The sequence below is a fragment of the Octodon degus genome, unplaced genomic scaffold, assembly GCF_000260255.1.
Source record: "Octodon degus isolate 3935 unplaced genomic scaffold, OctDeg1.0 scaffold00012, whole genome shotgun sequence".
NCBI lineage: Eukaryota > Metazoa > Chordata > Mammalia > Rodentia > Octodontidae > Octodon > Octodon degus.
The window spans coordinates 10,166,320-10,189,816 of NW_004524588.1; the positions used below are offsets into that span (position 1 = coordinate 10,166,320).

Consider the following 23,497-nt stretch of genomic DNA (forward strand, 5'->3'; position numbering starts at 1 on the left):
TATCCAGCTGCGTCTGGCTTAGGTCTGGCTGCTGTGCTCAGCTCCTTCCTGCTGCGGACCTGGGCTAGGACTGGGTCTGGGGGTTCCCGGAAGTCGGCAGCAATTCCGGACCTGGGCTAGGACTGGGTCTGGGGGCTCCCGGAACTCGGCCCCAACTAATATTTGTTTAAACTACACATTTTACTCACTTTCCCACAGATTTTAATTTCAAAATTGCACAGCTTTTAAGGACATTCTTCAGCAGGAAACACCAGTGTGGCACCCAAGGACACTGCGGCTAGTAGCAAATGACCTTCTAAATTCAGCCCTGGCCTCTGTGCTGTGCCTTAAATCATCTTCTATGAAAACCCAGCAGAGCCCAACACGCCCCTGCAGAAGTCATCATCTCATTGGCTTGAGTGCAAAACTTGGGTTTTCTTTTCACGCAAGATGAATTGTACCGGGTTTTTGGGAGAGAAAGAACAGCAAACAGCTCCAACCACATGGAGTTTTAATTAAGACCTTTCTAGTAGAAGTAAAAATTATCAGCAGCTGCTCTATTGATGCATCCTCCAGGGCCACCCCAGGAGCGCTCCGCTTCCTCAGGAAGTGGGCACACACACAGCCCCCAGCAGCCAGCAGAGAGGACCCTGGCGCATGTGGCACCAACCGCAGCGAGAAACCATGAAGCCCAGAGAGTGAACTCTTCACTGCGAGGCCTCCTGCTGTCCTCAACGGGCGTTTAATGTATTGGTTTTGGCAATCTTCGCTTGCCTTGTCATCCCAATTAAGTTTTATTAAAACGAAAACAGAAGTGCTTACAGCTAAAAGGTTACGGTAGAAGTTCAATAAAGGTCTGAATAGGGGTCCTGATTTCTTAGCAAAATGTTTTGCCAGTCCACGAACCTCAGGAAGAAAATCATCTAAAGGTCACACTTATATTCTTGTAGCTCCGTTTGTTTCCTCTCTTTCGTTCTATCAGATGAATGTTTACCCACTCGATGTTGAAAAAAAAAAAAATCTCCATTTGGTGAAAGAAATTCTACATTTAAAAATCTCCACTGACCTTCACACTTCACCAACCAAACCTTCACTTTCCCCTGACCAAAATCTCAAAACTACTGACTGTAGACAAAGACAGAAACCTACAGCAAAAGAAATCAAGCGGTAATTTTAATGTGCTCATTACAATTGGAGTTAGTCACTTATTTTTTGGAGAAAAAGCAACCAGCTTTTTCATGCTGGAACATACACCAGCTTCTTGAATTAAGTTCAGTGGTCAAGACTTGGGGGGGGGGGAATGACTTATTTCTGATGGAAGATAAAAGAGAATTTTAAAATTCAGGTTAAATACTAGAAAATCTCTTAATGAGAAAAAACATTTTCAGACTAGAGTAACCTCCCAAGGGAAGTGAAGTCACAGTTTGAGACATTTAAATTATAGTGGAATAAACTCCTCAAACCCATCACGAAAAAACACTCTTTGTAGAACTCATGGGAAAATTACTGGGATTTATAATAGGTCCTTTCTATGGAGAAGTAAGCCTACGAGGCAGACCTGCTGTTGAATAAATGTTATTTTAAATGGAGCGTGGCTGTATTTTAACCCAACTTCTATGGAAAAGAACATGAATGGGTAGGTTAGAAAAAAAAAATTGATAGTTTTTTTTTTTTTTTTTTAAAGCCATACATTTCTTCGCAAAGCCTACCTAATTACGTAAGATTTTCTTTAAGAGCCACACGCTTCGATACTCATTTTCTTTTAACTATTTTTAAAATGTTGTCTGCCCTCAGGATTTTCAACCCCCTTTTCTCTAACGAATCAGCATGGAACAGAAAGGAAACGTTCTGCAAGAACACAGCTTTGGATTTCAAATGCTGGAATGTAATTCTGCCTTTTCGAGGTAAAATGAATTTGGCGGTGACCTTCCAAGGCTTTCCCACCGCGGGCTTGACCCAGCTTTGCTCTAATTAAGCATATGGAGCTCCATGAAGAATAGATCACTTATTTGGAATCAGCCCTTGTGAGTTAGAAAAGCTATCTTTCTGGAGAGCCTCCCCTGCGAAGCACAATTACCATTTTCTGTAAGCCTATTGATTTTTCCTCATTGTTGAGATGAAGAGTGTAAACAGAATTGCATATTTACTCATTTTATTCTCTGGTACCTTGGCTGCTTCAGCTCAACAGCCTATCCCTGGGGTATGAAAGGCTGCTATTTTCAGAACCCGCCTGTGAACAGAGCTGAAGAGTGACCAGACAGAGCTGCGATGATGCCCCCCAGGTAGGAATCCCCTGCACTTCGAAAGCTTTTTTTTGTAAATTCATGATTTTGACCCAACTACCTTCTTTTCCCCTTGGTAATTGCCAGTGGGTAACAGCCACTGTTTGGCAGCCTGAAACATATGGCTAATTGAATTAGGGTTGGGGAAGGAATGAGCAGATTCCTAATTATAATCCCCTCCACAGATCTGAAGCCTGCACGGGAGAGGGTTCAAGCAAAAGCTCCTGGGCCTCACAAACATAATATTCTCCAGTGATTGTAGCAGGATGCAAATGTTTCTGAAAATACCCAAATATCATTTATTCACCAAGAGGCAGACAAAGATAGAGATTTGCCACTATCTATGGGTTTCCGCAAATCTGGACACTGGACATCTGCCGCTTCATCTCCTGAAATTCACATAATTATACACTGGGACACATTTGCATTTCTAGTAAGGCAAGTGTTGCATTTCCATCTTATAGATTGATCTCCAGGCCCATCACTGCATTAAGAAGATACATGAATATGTTTTTAAATATGTGCTATAATTTCAGATGAATTTTTCTATATCAGTTAATGGTCACATACTTCCTTTGAATTGCTTCACACAGGGTGAGGGGAGGCGCAGTAAATGAAACACACCAAGAGTATTCATTCATCAAACATTGTGAACACTTAGCAAACCACCACTCCAGCCCTGGTACTAAGTCTAGAACTGGGCAAAAGGGCATTCAGGGGCTTAGATGTTGCTTCTACATTTTTCTTCAAGTGCTCAGCAAAATAAGCAAGATGAACAATTGCATTATTGATGCAAGATAAGTCGTGATAGAAGAGACCATGAGAATATTACTTGACAAATGCTCCTCTCTAGATGTTCAACAAATACTAGTTGTGAATTAATAAAGGAAAAAATGAAGTAATATAGAGTTATATTGTGGGATTCTAGAGATATTTTTGTTTGTTTATGATTTGGAGTACTATGCATTGAACCCAGGATCTTTGCATTAAGCTGGTGTCTCTAGCCTCTCTCTCTCTCTCTCTCTCTCTCTCTCTCTCTCTCTCTCTCTTTCTCCCTATTTTCAGAGAGGACCACACCAAGTCACCCAGCCTGGACTTGAACTTGTGATACTCCTGCCTCTCCCTCCCAGAGTATGACATGTAATATTACAAACCTACAGGCATGCCTCATCTCACCCAGCTAAAGAGGCTTTTCTAAGGAAGTAAATTTTGGTTAAGTCATTAAATGACTTAAGGTTATAGAGGATTTGATCAGAGTTTCTCTCCACTGAGAAGTTTCAAGCATAGGCAAAAAACCTAAGATATGCTCATATGTGGGTGGTATAATTAACTGTTTCAAAAAATTATATATAATACTTAACATTCTTGAAATGTTGTAAGTTTTATAAAGGGACATGAAAGAGTAGTAGGAGATGGCCCTAGAAAACTATATTGGTAATAGATTTTACCAATAATTCTGACTACAGCCTATGACAATGACAAAACGAGATCCATAAATGTCCATGGATGAATTCAAAATCTCCTTAATCTTGGGATCCTCTAGTAGTAACCATGGATTCTTTTTTCATATAATAATTACTTTCTATTATTTTTATTATTGCATCCTCAATGTTAACAGGGATCCTGGCATTTAACAAACATCTGGACAGATCAAATAAGTAGAAAAAAAAATTATCTTGAGTCACGCTTTGCCATGACATCTGCTCCTGATTGAGCACAAGCTCTTCCAATACAGCATTGCCTCAAGTCTGCCTGTAATGAGCTGAGGCACAAAATGGGTTCTGAAACCTTGGCTGAAACAGCTCTCACAGGAAGTGAGCTCCACACAATGAGAAGGAAGTGTCCCTCTGGTTATCTAATCAGTTGACTCAGTTTCAATATTTGGCATTGAAAGGATACTCTGCCAAACGTGACATGCCAGGTATAATACAAGACCTCTAGTTTCTGTTGAAGTTAAGGATGGCCGCCATCTCCTCATCAATCAACTCAAAGTCAAAGACCTGAAAATTCTCAATAATGTGAGTTGCTGTCACAGATTTGGGGATCACTGCTACATTCCTTTGGATATGGAACCAGATCAGAACCTGGGCTGTGGCTTTATTGTGCTTTGCAGAAATCTCCTTAATCTTGGGATCCTCTAGTAGTAAAGGGTCTTCTGGCTTGGCCCAAGGTCTGTCTGGAAAGCCCAGGGGGCTGCAGGCAATGACAGTGATGTCCTTGGAGTGGCAGTACTGGATTAGCTTCTCCTGGGTGAGGTATGGGTGATACTCAACCTGGTTTGTCACTGGTTTATATTTCAGCCCAGGTTTGTTCAAGAGCTTTTCAATCCGAAAGTGGTTGAAGTTGAAGACAGCAAGGGCTTTTACCAGTCCCTCATCAACCAGCTCCTCCATGATCTCCCATGCATCCAGGAATGTTATTTTACTGGAGAAAATATTGCCTTTATCATCTCTGGGGATGAGTTCCTTCCCAGCCTGAAGTCCCCGTGGAAAGCAAATGAGGTAGATGTTCAAGTAGTCCAGTCTCAGGTCCTTGAGGGTCTTCTGGCAGGCCTCCTTCACCAGGCTTCTCTCAAAAAATGTGGACCACAACTTGCTAACAATGAAGAGGTCCTCCCGCCTCATGAGCTTCTCTTGAATCTTCTCTTGGATGGCTTCTCCCACCTCATTCTCATTCTGATAAGTATAGGCACAGTTGATGTAGCGATATCCTGCATCAATGGCTGTCTTCGCAGCTTCTTTGACTTTGGTGCTGAGCTCCACAAAGGTAGCTATAGTTGGTACAGAAGTGCTTGTCAACCATTGATTCTTGACAAGAAAACTTGTCTTCTCTTAAATCTCTCTAGAACTCATACATTGGAATTAACATATTACACTGATAAAAACAAAATGGGATTCTCCTGGATTTCACTTTCAGGACCAACTCAGAAGACAGTAGCTACTTTTAACTCTGTTGGGATAGACATGAATGTGAGTAACTTCATTCACTCTCCATTTTTCTCTTTTACAGCTTGCCAGCTGTTAACTAAAAATTTAGCTAGACATGGTGGACACACCTGTAATCCCAGCCCTCAGGAAGCTGAGGCAGTAGGATTGCCACAAGTTCAGGGCCCCTTTGGGATACATAGTGAGTTCAGGGGCAACTTGAACTATACAGTAAGACTCCTTCTTAGAAAATCAAAATAATAATACTGATGATAATTTAGAACTTTAAGGAATGTATAGTGTCTTCATCTGTTTCTTATCATATTTTTGTTGAAGAAATTAAATATTTCATTTAAAGATTTGGTTGTGCTAAGAACACAGTCTCTTTGGAATTTATGGCAAATACTACTGAATGTTTACACCAACTTACTGAATATTTACACCAACTGCCTTTCTTCCTTAATAGTATATTAATTACTAGAACTATTTTTTCACAGGAAATATAGACCCAAGGAGACTTCCAGTAATAAAGTATAAACTCTTGTCTTGCTTTGCTGGTACAACTGTGTGAATAATTTCTATACTTATAGTTGAGTGTTCTACAGTTGGATCTGGAATGGTCCTCTCAGAAGCTTGTTCCTCAGTTTGTCAATATCAGAACACAGTGGAAACCCTGAAGAGAGAGCTGAGGGCAGTTTTCAGTCAATAAGGCATGCCCCAAGGAGATTGGGGAACCTTGGTCTCTTTTTCTTCTAACTCCCATCCACAAGAAGGGCAACTTTGCTTTACCACAGCTCCCAGCCATAATGAGCGGCCCCACCCCAGGCCCCAAGAAACATGGCCAGTTGAGCAGGGACATTTGAAATTATGAAGCAAAAATAAACCTTTTCTTTTTTTAGTTCATTATTTTATGTATTTGTTACAGAAACTGAAAGCTGAATAACTCAAGATGTGAGCAAAAAGACTGTGTGTCACTTCTGGGAGAAGAAGCGTGACTTTCTTCATCATCCTCCATCTTGCTTTCTGGAATGTGAACTTAATCTTGATTCAGTAGGTTGCCTGGAAATAGGGAGAAAGCTAAAGAGAAGCCACTGGGCTTGTAAAAATTGTAGACAAAGTGCCACCTCAGATTACTTTCCTGTGGAATTCATTTACAGGTATGAAATACAATTCTACATCACTTAAACTACCGTTAGCTTGGATCTTTTATCATGTAATTGATTACAACATTAAGTAATTTGAAATTGCAAAGCAGTTTTCTTTCTTTTAGAAATAAAAGCAATATACAAGCATTTATGGTAGGTTAGAGTGTTACTGAGGAAATACTTTTTCTTCCCCTACCCATGGGAGGAATATATCTATATAACTTTTGTTTTGAGGAGTGGATTGAATCAGGACCTTTGTACTGACTACATTCCCAACCCTTTTTTAAATATTTTTATTTTAACATAAGGTCCCACTAAGTCACTAAATTGCCTGGGCTGGGCTTGAACTCCCCCCCAATCCTTGCTCCTCAGCCTCCCAGAGTGCTAGGATTACAGATGTGCATTGCCATGCACAGCACTTCCAATCATCTTGATGATGGATGTGGCCATGAGACTTGCTCTAAGCAGTAAGATACTAGCACAGGTGGCATGAGTGAAGGTTAAAGCTGTGCCTGGGCAACTGGATTGGCCCTCTTGCAGTCCTCAGAGCCTTGAGAAGTTTGCATGATAGCCATTACCCCTTGGGCCCAAGCTTAGCCCTTAGCTACAGCTTGAAGCAACTGGAAAACTAGTGTGTGAGGAAACAAATGTTTACTGCATTATGTGTCTAGATTTTGTAATGGTCATCCAGCACTAGATGAGTAATGTACTTCTCTTGTATTATAATTTGCCTTTTATGCAGTAAAAAGACTTTTATGCAGTAAGAACGATAGTCCGTATTTTTGACCACCCAGAAGTCATCATGACAATTGACTATAGCACTAATCCTGCAGATTATCAACATTTTAATACCATTGAAGTGATTTAGAGGATGAATACTTAAGTCATGTGCATGCTACAATATATCCCATGCAACTAAGGTCAGAACTGAGTTATATGCAATGGCAAATTCTTTCTATGTTCAATGGCTTTTATAATTGTGACAGTTTCACATGAACTCATAGACTCCATTTGTCTAAACTATGGCAATAAAGAAACCAATTGCCTTTCTTCTGACCACAAGAACAGATTTATAAACTTGGAAAAGGAATCTCCTCACGCCATTTATTTCTGATTTTCTTCATTCATTATAACTGTCATGTCAATCATTCTTGTCAGAGACTTTAGTAAATTATTTATTCCTTGTTTGCCTTGGCCTAAAGATACCATGGAAGAATATCAATGACACACTAAGGACACCATAAAATTTAAAAGACAGGCAACTGCTATAGAATAGTAAGATCAAATGGCACAGAAAGAATTTAGGAGACAACACAAACCAGAGGCAAGGACTGTCCCTAATCTGAACCCCCAGTTCTAAGATTCCTAACATGGGGAGAAAAGGGAAATCTGAGGAGGTGCAGTATATTAACTAATAGTCAACTTGCAACAACCAACTGAACTGAATTGGTATGGTGTTGGGTATGGAGGGTCCACCTAAGTTTTGTTGCCAACAACATAAAAAAGAACTTGAAGGAAAGATGGTGTACTCTTGATTCTTCTGGAGAAGCTTATCACACTGGTTTTCATAATATGAACTTAGACATTACCATCAGAAGAGCTCGAGTCCTTGTTGTTATTGAAGGTGACTGTGGTTCTTTTGAGGGGAGCTCTGGCCCTTATTGTGAGCATTGCTTCATGGTGTTAGTGCAGATCTTTCAGCCTGCTAGCACAGAAGTTCTAGCATCCACCACTGGGATTTGGACCTTCCTAGTGAAGACTCTTGATACAGACATGCATGAGACATTGTCATGGGCTCTAAGTCTCCAGATGGACTCATGGAGGACATTGCCATGAGCTCTAGGTCTTCAGCTGGACTCATTTTTAAAAATTTTATTGAGAAACAAATGTCAATGAGACAGTTTCAATAATTAATACAATGTACATTGTTATCATCTTAGTGGTTATCCATAGTACAAGAAGCAGGCAGGTTATCCTGTCCAAACACTATTAGTACAAATCTTTCTTCTCATTGAATTAAGTGAAAGTAGCTGTATATCTATCCTAACTATTCTGTATCTACAAATATAAAAAGTCCTTCCTTTGTATCTCCTTTTTTTATTTAGTCCTGTCAGAGATGGGTATTCCACTGGCATCTAAATACTACAGGTGCTTGAATTCAGCAAAACAATCCAACACAGTCCAGCAGTCAACAATAGTAGTGGGTTATACACAGAAGTTGTTGACTTGAGCCTTTCACAGCTCAGCATATTAATATGGCTTTACTTTATAACCTCGTTTTTATACTTTTCTGCTGGATGGTTAAGACCAAGATAAAGCAAGACTTATGTAACAAGAAATGTAACTTTTGTATCTGAAAAGGTCAGTCAAGTACCCTCTAAGTTTATCCTATAACCCTGTACTGCACTTTGCAGATCCTTTGTCAGCGTCAGCCATGAGGATGAGTCACGGCCATTGCTTGACCAATTTGCTCTCTGTGAAAGCCTGAGAGAATGTTTTCTCTCCATGTGACTCACCTTAGGCACACTATACATTATTGATTGCATTCCTCTGTGGCTCCATAATCTCCTTGATCAGAAAATTTGAGGTACAACTGAGTTACATGATGTTACAGTACAGGTTCTCCTATGTCCTGAGTCTTCACTGACCTTGAAAGGCTAGGGCCAAAATGTTGGCTGACCTTGCAGCCCTTCCTTTTCTCCAATTTTTTATCTGCTAACTTAGGTAGTTAACCCTCCAGAAAAGAAGCTTATTGTTACCCTGCAACATATGCAGTTCAGTTTACCCTAACTATCTGTCTAAATATCAAACATCTTAGACATAACATGGAACAGGTATTTCCCATCAAGTATTGGACTTATGCAAGCCATTGCCACAGGATTCAGGCCCTCAGCTGGATTTTTTTTTATTTTCTAGTGTGTCAGATCTTTTTTACTACTCTGCATTTGACTTTTTGGGTGATTATAATAAAATATCCCTATAAGTTAGGTGTCCTGTATTAAATCTATTCCCTTGAAAGCCCTGACTACAACAGGAGCCAATAAAATTATGGAGAGTGCAAACCACCTGTCTTTACTATGGAGAAGCTCCACTGAGATAGCAAAGTCTCCAGACCAGTTTGTGAGATCTTTGAGCAAGGAGACATAAGCCCTACTTTTTCAGTAGGCCCTTAAGAGTTGGTAAGAGAAAGCCTTAACTGTCTTCACAGAGCTCTAAAAATCTTAGCATGACAAAGGAATAGCAGCACAACTTCCAAGAGGTCTAGAAAGATGTGGAAGTAGTTAAGAGCCATGTGCTGACTTAGTCATCTTGAGCTGCCATAATAAAATATCATAGTTTAGACAGCTTAAACAAGAGGATTTTGTTTCTCACCGTTCTAAAGGCTAGATGTATAAGACCCACTAATAGGAGGGTTGTAGGTGACGAGGCTTCTCAGCCTCTTCACATGAGAGAGAGATCTCTGGTCTCTGTTCTTCTTATAAAAAAATAAATCCATCCAAACCTGACTAGCTTGCACAGGCTCATTTACAAAGACCATTACATGGGCAATTAGGTCTTCAACATAAGAACTTGGGTAGAGGGTATAAGGGTCAAAACCAGGGCCTTCTGCATGCTAGGCAAGCACTCTACCACTGAGTTACACTCCTAGCTCTGTGACATAAGAGCCTCAAAGGAACACAAACATATAGCCCATAATGTCCATGGATGGATAGGACAGGCAATAGTATCTTAGAGGTATATGTGTCATCAAATATCTTCTTCATCCTCGAAAGTTTAGAAGTAAGTAGGCCCTTGATGCAATTCTGGGAAAGGAGAATAGAGGGTGTAGAAATGGATTGCACTTAAATGTCTGCCATGCTGTAGGAATAGGCATTCAAATAGAAATTAAAATGAATCATTAGAAGAAAAAAGGCATATTTCTGATATACTTTGATGTTTGGACTTACACTAGGTATATAGCATCTAAAATTGAAGTGATTTCACCACTATTAGGGCAGGTAACATTTTGATAAGATTCTGCTTTTTTTTTTTTTTTTAAAGAAAAATGCCCTGGCCAAACACACCAAAAAAATGTTTTTGATAACCCTGCCAGACAAAGATTGTGGCTCAAATCAAAAATCCATTCAAAAGCTATCATGCCCACCATAACTCATTTTATAAACATTAGTACTAAAAAATAATTGAGCAATGGCTTTCAGACTTTTCTAAGTTTAGAGTCTATTTTCCCGATAGAATATTCCAAGTAGTATTAGAAGCTCAAAGGTATAAGAATAGAGAAAATTGGCATTATATTAGCAAGACTTTATTTTTAGTTTTATTTTGTAATATGTTTTTATTATAAAAACAACTGATGGTAATAATAATGCTGTTTGTTTACAGTTTTTTGGGGTTTTTTTGGGGGGGTTGTTTGTTTGTTTGAGACAAGACATGGCTATATAATTCAGGCTCGCCTCAAAGTCACTATGTAGACCAGGCTGGTCTGGAACCCATGATGGTCCCTTGCCTTAGCCTTCTAAGTGCTAGCACAACCAAACATGGCAATATTGCTGTTTTATAACTACAAAGATATTAAAATTAGAGGTTACTGCTATTAGTTGTTTTTTTAAATAAGACATACTGACCAATTTATCCCTGTATTTTATATTTGTTTCTATTGCTGTCTCAGTTACTCTTCTCTTGTAGGTGGGATAAATACCCAACATCCAAATTGAAGGAACGAAAGGTTTATTTAGCTCACAATTAGTGGAGGTTTCAGTCCATACTCAGCTGGCTCTAAGGCACAGTGGCAAGTGGCACAGAGCAGCCGTTCCTGGTGGGTGGCAAACACCAAAAGACAAAGGAAGGGGCAGCAGCTCCAACAGCTAGCTAGCCTCTCCCCCCTCATTAGATTATAATGCAGATTACCCACCCCAGGGCCAGGGTGTAGCACTCACACCTGCAATTCCAGCATTGAATCAAGTATCAATCACAAACCCTAGAAGCCGCCCTCCCCCATGACTACACAAGGCTTTGGGGGGATAACTAGACACAAATCATAACAATTGCCCAATACACAAATAAATACAGTAGACAAAAGTAGTAATAATTTTCTAACAGTTTACCTATCTGAGATTAGTCCTCAGTGTTCTAATTATCTATTACAGTGGAATGCACCATCCTAAAACTTTGTAGCTTAAAAGCACAATTCCTGAAAATCAAGAATGTAGGCAGAGCATGGTTGATTCTTCTGGTCCATGTACTTTGAAGTCTATTTGCCCCTCAGTGACACTCAACTGACACACGAACATGTCTGGAGTGGCCACAGTGACTTAATTCACATACATAACGCTTCAGTGGGCACAGCTAGATGTGGGCTCAGCGGGGCTGAGGACAGCCAGGGCATCTCTGTATGACCACTCCAGCAGGGATCAGAACTTCTTTCATGGCAGCTCGGGGCTTGGAGTGTGAGCATGTCGAGAGGCCTGCAAGGAAGCTGCAAGTCTTCTTATGACCTTATTTCACAAGTTCAGAGCATCCTCACTACCATATTTTGTTGACCCAAGAAATCATAAAGCCTGCCTAATCCAAGCAAGGGGAACAATGAGTTCTATCTCAATGGAAGAATGTCATGCCCACACTTAAAAGTTGAGCAAATTGATGACAACTTGTCAAGTCAGCTTTTCCCTTACTGGGGAAAAGTACCTAATATGAATAGCTTAAGAGCAAAGGTTATTTCGACTTATATTTTCAAATAATTCACTCTGTGGCTGGCTGGCTGAGTCAGAAACATTATGGCAGAAGGGCATTGTGGGGGCAAGTTGTCTACCATCTCAACATAGCCAGGAAACAGAGAGACTAGGAAAGAGCCAGAGGGAGAGACAGACCCTCCAAAATCTTGCCTCATGTCACCACCCTCCTTCACCTGGACTCTGCTTCCTAACAACCCTTTCAGCTATTCCTTAGGCCCCAATGATCCAAATAATTTCACCAAAGTTCCACCTCTTAACATCTGAGAACTTTGTGGATGCACTTTACATCCAAATTATAACAATGGCCTTTAAAACTTTATTTGAAATACTGAGAACCAAAGTCAGGGCCTCATACACACTAGGTAGGCACTTTACCACTGAGCTGTACTCCCAGTTCTGATAGTGGCCCTCTTAAATGCAAACTAACACATTCAAAAATATTCATAGTGGGCATGATGGCACACACCTGTAATCCCAGCACACAGGAATTTGAGGCAGGAGGATTACTGTGAGTTTGAAACCAGCCTAAGCTACAAAGTGAGCTCAAGGCCAGCCCAAATTGCATAGTGAGACCCTGTCTCAAAAAACAAAGAAAATAAAAGAAAAAACTCATTCATGGTGTTTGAAGGAAAAGTAGTATTTCAAACTTTCAGGGGCCAGGGAGATGGCTCAGTAAAGTAAGTGCTTGCCTGGCAAGTCCAAAGTCCTCAGTTCAATCCCCGGTATTGGAAAAAAAAATCTTTCAAAATTTCATAAGTAACATTATATCCAAACATTTCTTAATATGTGAACAGAGTCATTAAACAAATTCTTCAGCTTGTCATTGTTTGATGGAATTTTTTCCCAGTTGAAAAAACTTTTTTAGCACTGGAGACTAAACCCAGGGGCCCACAGATGCTAGGAAAGTATTGCTCTGCTAGCTACATCTCCAGGCCAGAATTGGATATTTTAAAATTATGATATATTCAATCATGTTTGTAAAAATCTCAGCTACTGAAGAACCATTTGTTAGAATTTTCTTAAATTTTCAAAATAGTCAGATTTGTGATTTTTTTAATATCAAGCTTTTTTCTTTCTCTCTTTCTTTCTCAACATTTTAATCTATAACAACAATATAATCAAACCAGAGTTGCCAAAAACAAGAACAACAAAAAACTACGCTTCATGGAATTTATAGAACTTACTTCCTTTATTGTACCAGTCAGGATTTTACCAGAGAAACAGATATAACACAAGATATACAAATGTATGAGAAATCACAAGACTGACTTTCAACGACCACCCAAAATCAGATGAGGAAGCGTGGAGAGGGTGTGTGTACACTGGAGATGCAGGGTTCAGTCCAAGGTCTGGAGTTCATTGCAGTGTTCCATACAAGTCCATATTGGGAGGCCAGTGAGTCTGTGGTGGAAGGCTGAGCAGTCTAGGCTGGGAGGCTGATGATGCTGTGCCAGTAGGTTGAAGGATTCAAGATGGCTGCCAAAGAGTCTGCACTAGAAACCAGGAGACAGCGTCCAAGCTGATGACAACAACTGGAGTTACTCTGAAGGACAGAAGCCAGTCCATCCTTCCTCAATTCCCTTTTCTACCATCTAGACAATGAGCCACTCTAGGGTGGGTCCTCTGTACCCTAGGTTGGAGAGTGGCTAAACCAACTTAGTTAAGCTTCTGAACTTCTCAAGTTGACACAATGAATCAACCACTACACATATCATTACAAATAATCCTGAAAAGACTGTAGTTGAAAGCTTAACCTTTTATAAAACTAAGATTTGTGTGCCATTATCTCATACTGTATGCAGAGAAGCTAAAAATCTTCTTAATAGCTAGTGCTTGTCTTATCCATCATATGATGAATAATTAAGTATATTTTAGCAACAATATTTTTATGAGCTACCAACCCTTTGATGCCTTCCCCACCTCCACTAGTCTTACACAGTCATTGAAGATATTCCTACACTGATAGTATTTGAAAACTGGATTGAAATCATCATTTTTTCTGATTGCTAAGAATGATGTGTTTGACAGAGTATTAGATCTTCATTCCTATATGCCAGAACATAATACAAATTTAGCAAAAATAAGAGATACATGGGGCTGGGGAGATGGCTCAGTGGAATAAGCATTTCCCTGGCAAGCGCAAGGGCCTGAGTTCAATCCCCGGTTCCACCAAAAAAAAAAAATTAAAAAAAAAAAAAGAGATACAAATTATTCACAACTTCATCAATTGTGATATAAAGAATTCATATAATCTCAACTTTTTATTACATAAAGCTCATTACACACATGCTTCAGGTCTCTTTAGAATATGCTATCAGTCAGTGTTACTGGTTTATGATGATATTTGTAGCTATGTTACACTATTTATCTATTACTGTGTAATAATTTACCTAGAAACTAAGTGGCTTAAAAATAAAGTCTATTATTTTTTTCATAATTCTGTGTTCTGCTAGTCTTTTTTTTTTTTTATAGAATTTTTTTTTTTTTTTCAGAACTGGGGATTGAACTCGGGACCTTGCGCTTGCCAGGGAAGCGCTTATTCCACTGAGCCATCTCCCCAGCCCCGAAATATTCTTTTTTTTTTAATTGTGTTTATTTATTTATGTATTTTGTGTGTGTTTGTGTGTGGCCAGATCAGCAAACCAGGGGGCGGGGCTGGCTGGCATGTGGTGCTGGGGGATTGAACCTCGGTCCCTGTGCTTTGCTTAGTTTAGCTTGTTCTAAGTAGGTGCTTTAGACCACTGAGCCATCTCACCAGCCCCTGCTAGTCTTGCCTGGTTTCACTGCTGTAGTTCCATGGATCAGGCTGGCTAGAAAGTCAAAGATGAAATTACACATATGTCCACACTTTCAAGCTGGAAGTTAGCTATGCCATTCTGTGACTATTAATCATGACGTGTCAACTTGAATGGATTACAAAACCTCTAGCAGATTAGCAAAGCACAGTTCTGAGTGTTGCGCGTGATTGACATGCAGACCAGTAAACTGAGGAGAGAAAAGACACCCCAACTAGGGGTGGCACTAACCAACAGTCTTACAACTTGGATAGAATAAGAAAGGAGACAAACATATGTGTCCTTTCTGAGAAACTCCAAACTCAAGCAACTGCATCTTTTGCAGCATTGCCTTTAGACCTCTTTGATAGTTGATACGTTGTGTCAACTTGAGATATTGGGAGCTTGGCTGGATACCCTGGCAATTCCCTGCCCTGGGGCATGAGGTCCCTGCCCCAGGGCAAAGACAACCCACCCTAGAATGAATCAGCACAAAAAGGGCATCTTAAGGGGTTGAGGAAGGCTTCTTTGTGCGCCACTTCCTTGGAGGAGCTTGATGGATGCAGCTGCACCACTTCAGGGGAGTTTGGATCTTCGCAGCAGCCACTTCCGCTCTCTCAGAGGAGCTCCAGTCATTGCAGGCAGCATAGAAGGAAGAGAGAGAGGCTTGATAGATGCCACAGCTGCTGCTCCTTCTCTTTTATTATTCTCCACCGCCATGAACTACCGCCATTTGCCTTGGAGCCAGCAGAGTATGGACTGAAGCCTCCACTAACTGTGAGCTAAATACACTCCTCCTTTCTTCATTTTGAGTGTCAGGTATTTGTCCCAACAGTGAGTGAAAAGTAACTGAGACAACCTCAGTCTTGAGTTTCTTCAGCCTTCCACATCCGACTCACACAGGTAACTCTAGTGAGCTTCCATTCTCTCAACCTTGGACTAATGTTCTCTTTGATCCCTCTTGCTCTGTGACATTCACCTTTTTGGACTGAGCAACTACAAGATCTGGCTCTCCAGCGTGCTGACAAGAAGGTAGATTCTCCTCCTTCTAATTCTGGAAGCCTACCTAATGAATCCTTTCACATAATTACCATGTATTGTCTATTGATTCTGTTCCTCAAAGGAGCTCTAACACACCTTCCTCTTGCATGGTTTCCCATCATTCAGTAGTGATTCTTCTTTACTTGGACCAGTGCATTCCAAGAAGGGAAGGCAGGAGCCCTGGAGGCTCTGGAGGTCCTGCTTCTGCACTATTCTGTTAGTCAAAGCAAGTTACAAGGCAAAGCCAGATTCAAGGAGTGAAAAATAGACCTCTCCCCAATAGAAAGAGCCACAACATACTGATGAGGGAATCTGGAATCATTCTTTTTATATTCACAAAACTTTATGTCAAGTGCTATAGAACATGGATGCGTCTTACTAAAAAAGACCCACATTGAAGGCTTGTGTACTCTTACTGCAACAAAAGCAAACCTCAGTGGAAAATTGGGGTTCAAAGAAAAAGTACCTCTGGGTTTTCACTTCTTTATGGACACATTAATCTTTAGTGGTTATTCTTTGGACCCTGAATTGCCAAACAATCATGAACTTGAATCATGCTGGCTTTGAAGAGATTTTTCTCCATATTGCTTTCTTTCTGCATACCGCTGCCTGTTGGTCGATAAAATTTGAAGATGCATTTAGTGCTTTCTAGACTGCTCATTTTATTCTGAGCCCAATCAATGCATCATGCCTATCCTAAAACATGAGCCTGATCAATATTTTAACTTTCACCTTCACATTTGCTTTTTAAATGTTCTGCCTTTAACTGGCATTACATTTCTCACTACAGAGTTAATTATTCTACTGCACCTAAATGTAGTTATGCTTTTTAAAAAGTTAAACACAAAGAAACCAAAATGTGTAACAATAAAACAAAACAAGCATACAAAACAGAAATAAGGATTTTTTTCATATTAAAGGCATAATAATTTTAATTATTGAGTTAAAAAGATGGATTTAAAGACACTGTCACATGAACTTTGGAGAGGAGATGTAGAAATGATTCCAGTGATCATTACGTGGAAAGAAAAAGCAGGCCAGTCAGATGTGTTGTGTGTTGTGGGGAGGGTATGTGTGCTATTTGTCATGTCTTTGATGACAACCTGTGCTTTCATTTCTATAGTTACCTGAGTGGATCGAGGACTAAATTTCTAGGAAATGTGAAGAATTTTCAGAAAGAATTATATTATCCTTAGTCAATGTCACATTGGTAAGACAGTCAAACAAAACACAGGAACCTTTCCTCTAGGATTGCACACACAAAAAGAGACTGATGCGATAGTATGTGAGTGGCTTACAAATATACTAACTTTGGAATTAAACACCTTAGTTTGAATCTATTGCACTTTTTAATAACTAAAAAAATCTTTTAAAGTGGAGCTTGAAGGGCCGGCGAGATAGCTCAATGGACTAAGCACCTGCTAAGGAAAACACAGGGACAGGGGTTCGATCCCTGGCACCACACGCATCACCAGCCCTGCCCCCATACACTAGACTGGCCACCAAAACAGGAGTTGGTGATGCACACCTGTAATCCCAGTGCTGGGAAGACTAAAAACAGGAGGATCACTACAAGTCTGAGCTGCATAGTGAGATCTTGTACCAAATACATTAAAAAACAATAAACTAGGTGAAGGTTGAATCAAATATTCTTAGAACATTTGGAGCAGTTTGAAAAATTATACAATGGAAGCATGTTATAAAAATTATACAAAACAGTCAAGGAGCTGGGGAGATGGCTCAGTAGAATAAGTGCTTCGCTGGCAAGCGCAAGGGCCTGACTTCAATCCCCAGTTCTGCCAAAAAAAAAAACACAATCAAAGAAGTTAAAATCTTGCACAAAACCTAACAACCCAGGTCCAAAATTCAGCCCTGATAAGCTCCAACTCATCATTTTACTACACTTTGCTAATCTTTAGATTTTTTTCAATTTTTATCTAACATTGGTTCTCTACCCACTAACCTCAGATGTCTAAAGATATTTGAAAAGGGAAGATTAAAACATTTTGTAAAGACAAAAATAATAATAGTATAATTCATACCTCCCAGATTATGGATATATCATATAATCACCTTTTTCCTTTCAAGCTTTGTTGTGGCTGGACGCGCAGTCATATAGTGATGCACAGTGTCACAAAGAGAATGCGCTGCCACTGGTACTGCCTTCAGACCAACCAGTATGACAGAAACTCCCACTTAGCATCCCTAACAGCTTCAAGTGCTTACATAAATCAGAGTGAAGATCTCTGGTTGACATGAATTTACAGTCTGTTCTGATTTTAGGGTTCTGACCTTACATAATCAATTTACACACTTAATTTCCCAGCACACTGCTCTGTAGATGTACTTGAGACCTACCTCTCCCAACTTCCAAAAGGAATACTTCCTTAAAGCTATGGAATTAGAGCCATGTATTATGTCATGCTGGAGCTGTGCTCTGATCCATGTGTCATTAGGTGATACGACATCATGGGAGCAACACAGAGCAAATGTATGCATCACACCAACCCAGATGTGCGAGTCAGTCACGCTACCTGGCCATCCAGAGAGCAGTCACGCTGCGCCAGTGCAGAGTGGAGTGGGTTAGGTTTTCCTGCTTGCATCTAGCCTCAGCCAGGAAAAAGTGAAAAGAAATAGCAAAGAAACTACCAGGAGCCGGGAGCATCTCCAGATGATGGGGTTAAGGTTTGTCCGCCGACCTTACGATGTAAAGGTGGACTTCTGTGCAGATATCTTGTTCCTTCAAGATAAAACACAGAACTGGCTTCCAGAAAGACGGCCCTCACTGTGTTCCCCATCTCACCCAGGGAATGATTAAAAAACAAAGAATAAACAGCTACTATTCAGCTAGAAGATTTCAGGGAGATCCCTGGAACACAATTCAGGCAAAAATGGAAAAATTGTGAGCCATGGAGATTCTGGACAGTCTCATAAACAAGAGAACGAAGACCCAGTCTGGATTAGTTTGAGCCTGAGAAAGTTCTCTTGCAGTGAAGCAAACATAAATGAGATATTCCCCATCTGTGTGTGTGTGTGTGTGTGTGTGTGTGTGTGTGTGTGTGCAGGGTCTCACTATGCAGCTCAGACTCATAGTGATCTTCCTGCTTTCTGCCTCCCTAGTGCTGGGATTACAGGCGTGCACCACCATGCCCAGACTCTGTTGCCAGGTCAGCGTACCTTAGAGTGGGGCCAGCTCCACATGTAGTGCCAGGGATCAAACCCTGGCCCCTGTGCTTACTTAAGCAAGCACTTAGTCTGCTAAGCTATATCACTGGCCCTAGAGATTCCCCTTCTTCCAGACCCTTACTGGTAACGTGGACACCTGAAGTTTTGGCTGCTGAGGAAATCAACAGCCCTCACAAGTCCCAAGCTAGAAGCAGAGCTGACAGGAAACACACACCAGAGGGGAACCCAGCGATGCAGAACCCAACCCTACATGAACTGTTGCTGCAAGCGCTGGAGCACTTGGAGACCAATCTAACCATGGACTGCCCCCTCAGCATAGTGAAACTCACCTTCACAGGTGGCTGGCGATGCTCCACTTTTAGGCAACATGTAGAGACAAATAAACTCACACTGCAAAGCCATGTCATAGGACCTGTGTGCAGGGGAGTGATCCCACATCTGCACACCATCCAGAGACCACCAGGTGCACACCATGTGGCATGGGCACCTCGCCACTGCTGCCATGCAGTGACTGTTCCACCAACCAGGCATTTTAGAGAGTCCCCACCTTGGCATAGCCCCCAGAAATAAATAGGTACACTTCCACACCTCTTCAGCATCTGCCCTACTATCCCATGATCTGTGTGCCACCCACACAGGGCCTGCTGGAAAAATCTCAACCCTGCCTGGCCTATGGAGACCAAGTAGTACCCTGCTACTGTTAGCATGTGCATAAGCTACACCCACCCAGGCACACTGGAGTGGCCCCACCTCCATGCAGCCTGCAGACTGACAACTGTGCTCTTTTCACCTTGTGTGCACTGTATTACACCTGCCTGAGCCAATCAGAGTGCACACTAAGTGTCCTCACCACCCCCTCCCGGGTACAACACACACATCTTGGGCTGGCACTGTGTCCCTGTCCCTGTCCCTGTACAGATCAGGCAGATGGGAAGGTGCTCCAACTCCACTGTTGCATGTAGCACACTCAAAGCCATGAATTACAACTGAAGAAACTATGGAGAAACTACAGTCTAGCACCCAACTAGGACCAAACCAAACACGGCCTACCAAAATGATATCCTAAAACATATCTTGAGGAGAGAGTCTTCAGCTCTAGAATATTTGTTTTACAAAATTGAATGTTCCATCATTAGATGTAGATACATCATAATTACTATATCCTCAGGCAGGGAGAAAGCTCAGTAGAATAAGAGCTTGCCTGGCAAACATAAGGTCCTGAGTTCAATCACTGGTACTGCAAAAAAAAATTATTATTATCATTATTATTATTATTATTATTATTATTATTATTATATCCTCATGTTGAACTTATCCCTTCCCCTTTATATAGTTTTCTCTATTTTTAATATATAGTGATTTAATCTCTCTCATATGAAACAAATTTAGCTATTCCCACTCTCTCCTGGTTTCTATTTGCATATAATAACACTTTCTTCTCCTTCACTTTGATTCTGTGTATATGTCTTTGCTACTGAGGTGAATTTCCTAGAAACATCACCTCATTTTGCCTTTTTCCTGCCATTTATTCACACCCTACGCAGCTCTTAATTGGGAGGTGTATGTAGTAGGTTTACATTCAAAGTTATTATAGATATGCAACAACTTCCCCTTCTTATTTGTGAGTGTTCTTCTGGTTATTGATCACACATTAAGAAGCTCAAACATCATGACCAAATGGGATTTATCCCAGAGAAGCAAGGTGGTTCAATGTACAGAAATCAATAAATGTTATATACCACACCAACAGAATGGACAAACGTGATAGCATCTTAAGTCAATACAGAAAAAGTGTTCAATAAAAGTCAACATTGTGGGGCTGGGGAGATAGCTCAGTACAATAAGTGCTTGCCTGGCAAGCGCAGGATCCTGAGTTCAATCCCCAGTACCACAGGAAAAAAAAAAAAGAAAGAAAGAAAATTCAACATCACTTCATGAAACTGAATAAATGACAAGTCTAGAAATAGAAAAGGACATTACATGCAAATAGAAACCAAAAGTGACCAGGAATAGCGTGATGCTGGTCTAACACAGTATACTATTTTTCTGTAAACCCTTTTTCGGTAAACAGAAGTCACTTACTACATTCACTAAAACAACAATAAAAGGAAAAATAGAGTAAATTCTTAAACCAGCAGCAGAGTCAGCAGCTTATTATTATTGTCAAGCATTATGTGTTGTACATAGTTGTATTACTATGGTTTGGGGGTTTTGTTTGTTAATAGCAGGAATCAAACGCAGGACCTTGAGCTTGCTGGGCAGGCAGGAGCTGCGCCACGGAGCTACACCCTTAGCCCCTGTGCAATGGATTTATAGGACTGTTATCAGAGTAGGTTTGTTTATACCAGCATTGCCACACACGTGACTAATGCACTGTACTGTGACACAGGATGGCTGCGACATCACTAGCTGATAGGAATTTTTCACCTCCATTATTCTATGAGACCACCATTGACTATCGGATCCATCACTGATGAGACAATGTCATGTGCCGCCCAACTGTACTACCTTCCTGGACACACCTTAAAAACTTCACACTGAAGGTCAAAGGAGAAATAAGATCTAATATTGAAGACTCTTTAAGAAAATAGGTGCTATGAATTGTTATGGTATTTCTACAGGACAATTTGACAATAACTGCAAAGTCCTAAAATTCTGAAGTTCTTTTGACTGAAGGCTTTTACTTCTAGCAACTTAGTTTTTAAAATAATGTCCTTATGTATCTTCATTTCCCTACAAATACATCAACCATATTTTTAAGAAATATCATCAAACTAGATTGAGATTGGGTGTGGTGGGGTATGCCTGTAATCCCAGCACTTCAGAAGCTGAAAACAAGAGGATCATTGTGAGTCCGGTCCGTGCAGGGAGACCCTGTAGGCCCTGTAGACCCTGCACTAAATACAAAAAGAAAAAAGAAAAATATATCATCAAACTATCAACCACATAAGTATCCAAGGGTACAAACGGGTTAAATAAACTGTGCTATCTCCATATATTGGCCAGTAAAGCACAATGGTTAAGGATTTAGTATTTACAGTAATATCAGTCTGAGTTCAAGTCACATACTACCTATGTGACAATGACAAAATTATTTAGATTTTTTTCAGCCTCGGGATCCTCACATTAAAATAACTTTGCAGAATTACTGCAAGGGATTAAATATTTTTAAGCATATATAGATCTAATACACAGCAAATGTTCACTCTGTCTTAGCAATTAATATTATTAATTTAATTGAATTACTTGAAAGCCATTAAATATCACTTTAAGAAAGAATGCTTAATCTTATGGAGACTAAGAGTTTCAAAATTAATAATATATGCATTATGGTGTCATGGTTGTGCCTGCATTCATTTTTACATGGAAGATAATCATCAAAATGTTACAAATGACTTTCTCTGAAAGTTCAGATCCCACAATCCACTGCGCTCTTCCTTTCCAACTTGGGCCCGGCAGAATGGCTCCGGCAAAGAAGGGTGGGGAGAAGAAGGGACTTTCTGCTATCAGTGAGGTGGTGACCTGAGAATACACAGTCATCATTCACAAGCGCATCCACGGAATGGGCTTCAAGAAGCGCACCCCTCGGGCACTTAAGGAGATCTGGAAGGAGATGGGAACTCCAGACGTGCACATTGACACCAGGCTCAACAAAGCTGTCTGGACCAAAGGAGTAAGGAATGTCCCATATGGTATCTAGGTACAGTTGTCCGGGAAATGAAATGAGGATGAAGATTCACCAAACAAGATGTATACTTTGATAACCCACGTCCCTATTACCACGTTCAAAATTCTTCAGACAATGAATGGGGACGAGAACTAACTTGGAAATAAAGTTACAGAACTGAAAAAAAGAAAGAAAGAAGAAAGAAAGAAAGAAAGAAAGAAAGAAAGAAAGAAAGAAAGAAAGAAAGAAAGAAAGAAAGAAAGGGAGTTCAAATGCTGAGTGATTTGAATTTTCTTCTTTATATACACTAGAGACCAAATTTTCTGGAATAATTAGTTCATGTTTTATACACAGAAAACACTTTTTTTTTATATCAGGGATAGAACCCAAAACCCAAGACCTTGCACTGGCCAGGCGGACACATGATGCTGAGCTATCTTGCGGGTCGAGTAAACTCTGTTTTAAAAACACCTTGACATTTGCCTGTTTCTCCCCACTCTGCACATTGAGCTTCTCCGTTTGCTTCCCATGTGGGGAGACCGCGGTGCTCAGACTGAGTACCCTACAGATGGGACTCCTCCCCACTGCCCCTGGCAAGATCCTTCAACCTGGACCCCAAAGAGGTAGCAGCTCTTCCATGTTTCATTACCCTTTGACTCTATAGACCGACAAGTAGTTTTAATTCTCAAAATGCTGAAATGTTCATAGCTTAATCAAATGTGACAATTCAAATGATCTGGGGAATAAAACTGGGTTGGGTTTTTCTTGTT

General features: G+C 40.5%; 1 pseudogene; it reads right to left on the reverse strand.

Moving 5' to 3' along the window:
- Nucleotides 1-4,198: 4,198 nt before the first annotated feature.
- The window catches only part of LOC101562386, a 59,659-nt pseudogene continuing 40,360 nt past the window's right edge, over nt 4,199-23,497 (reverse strand).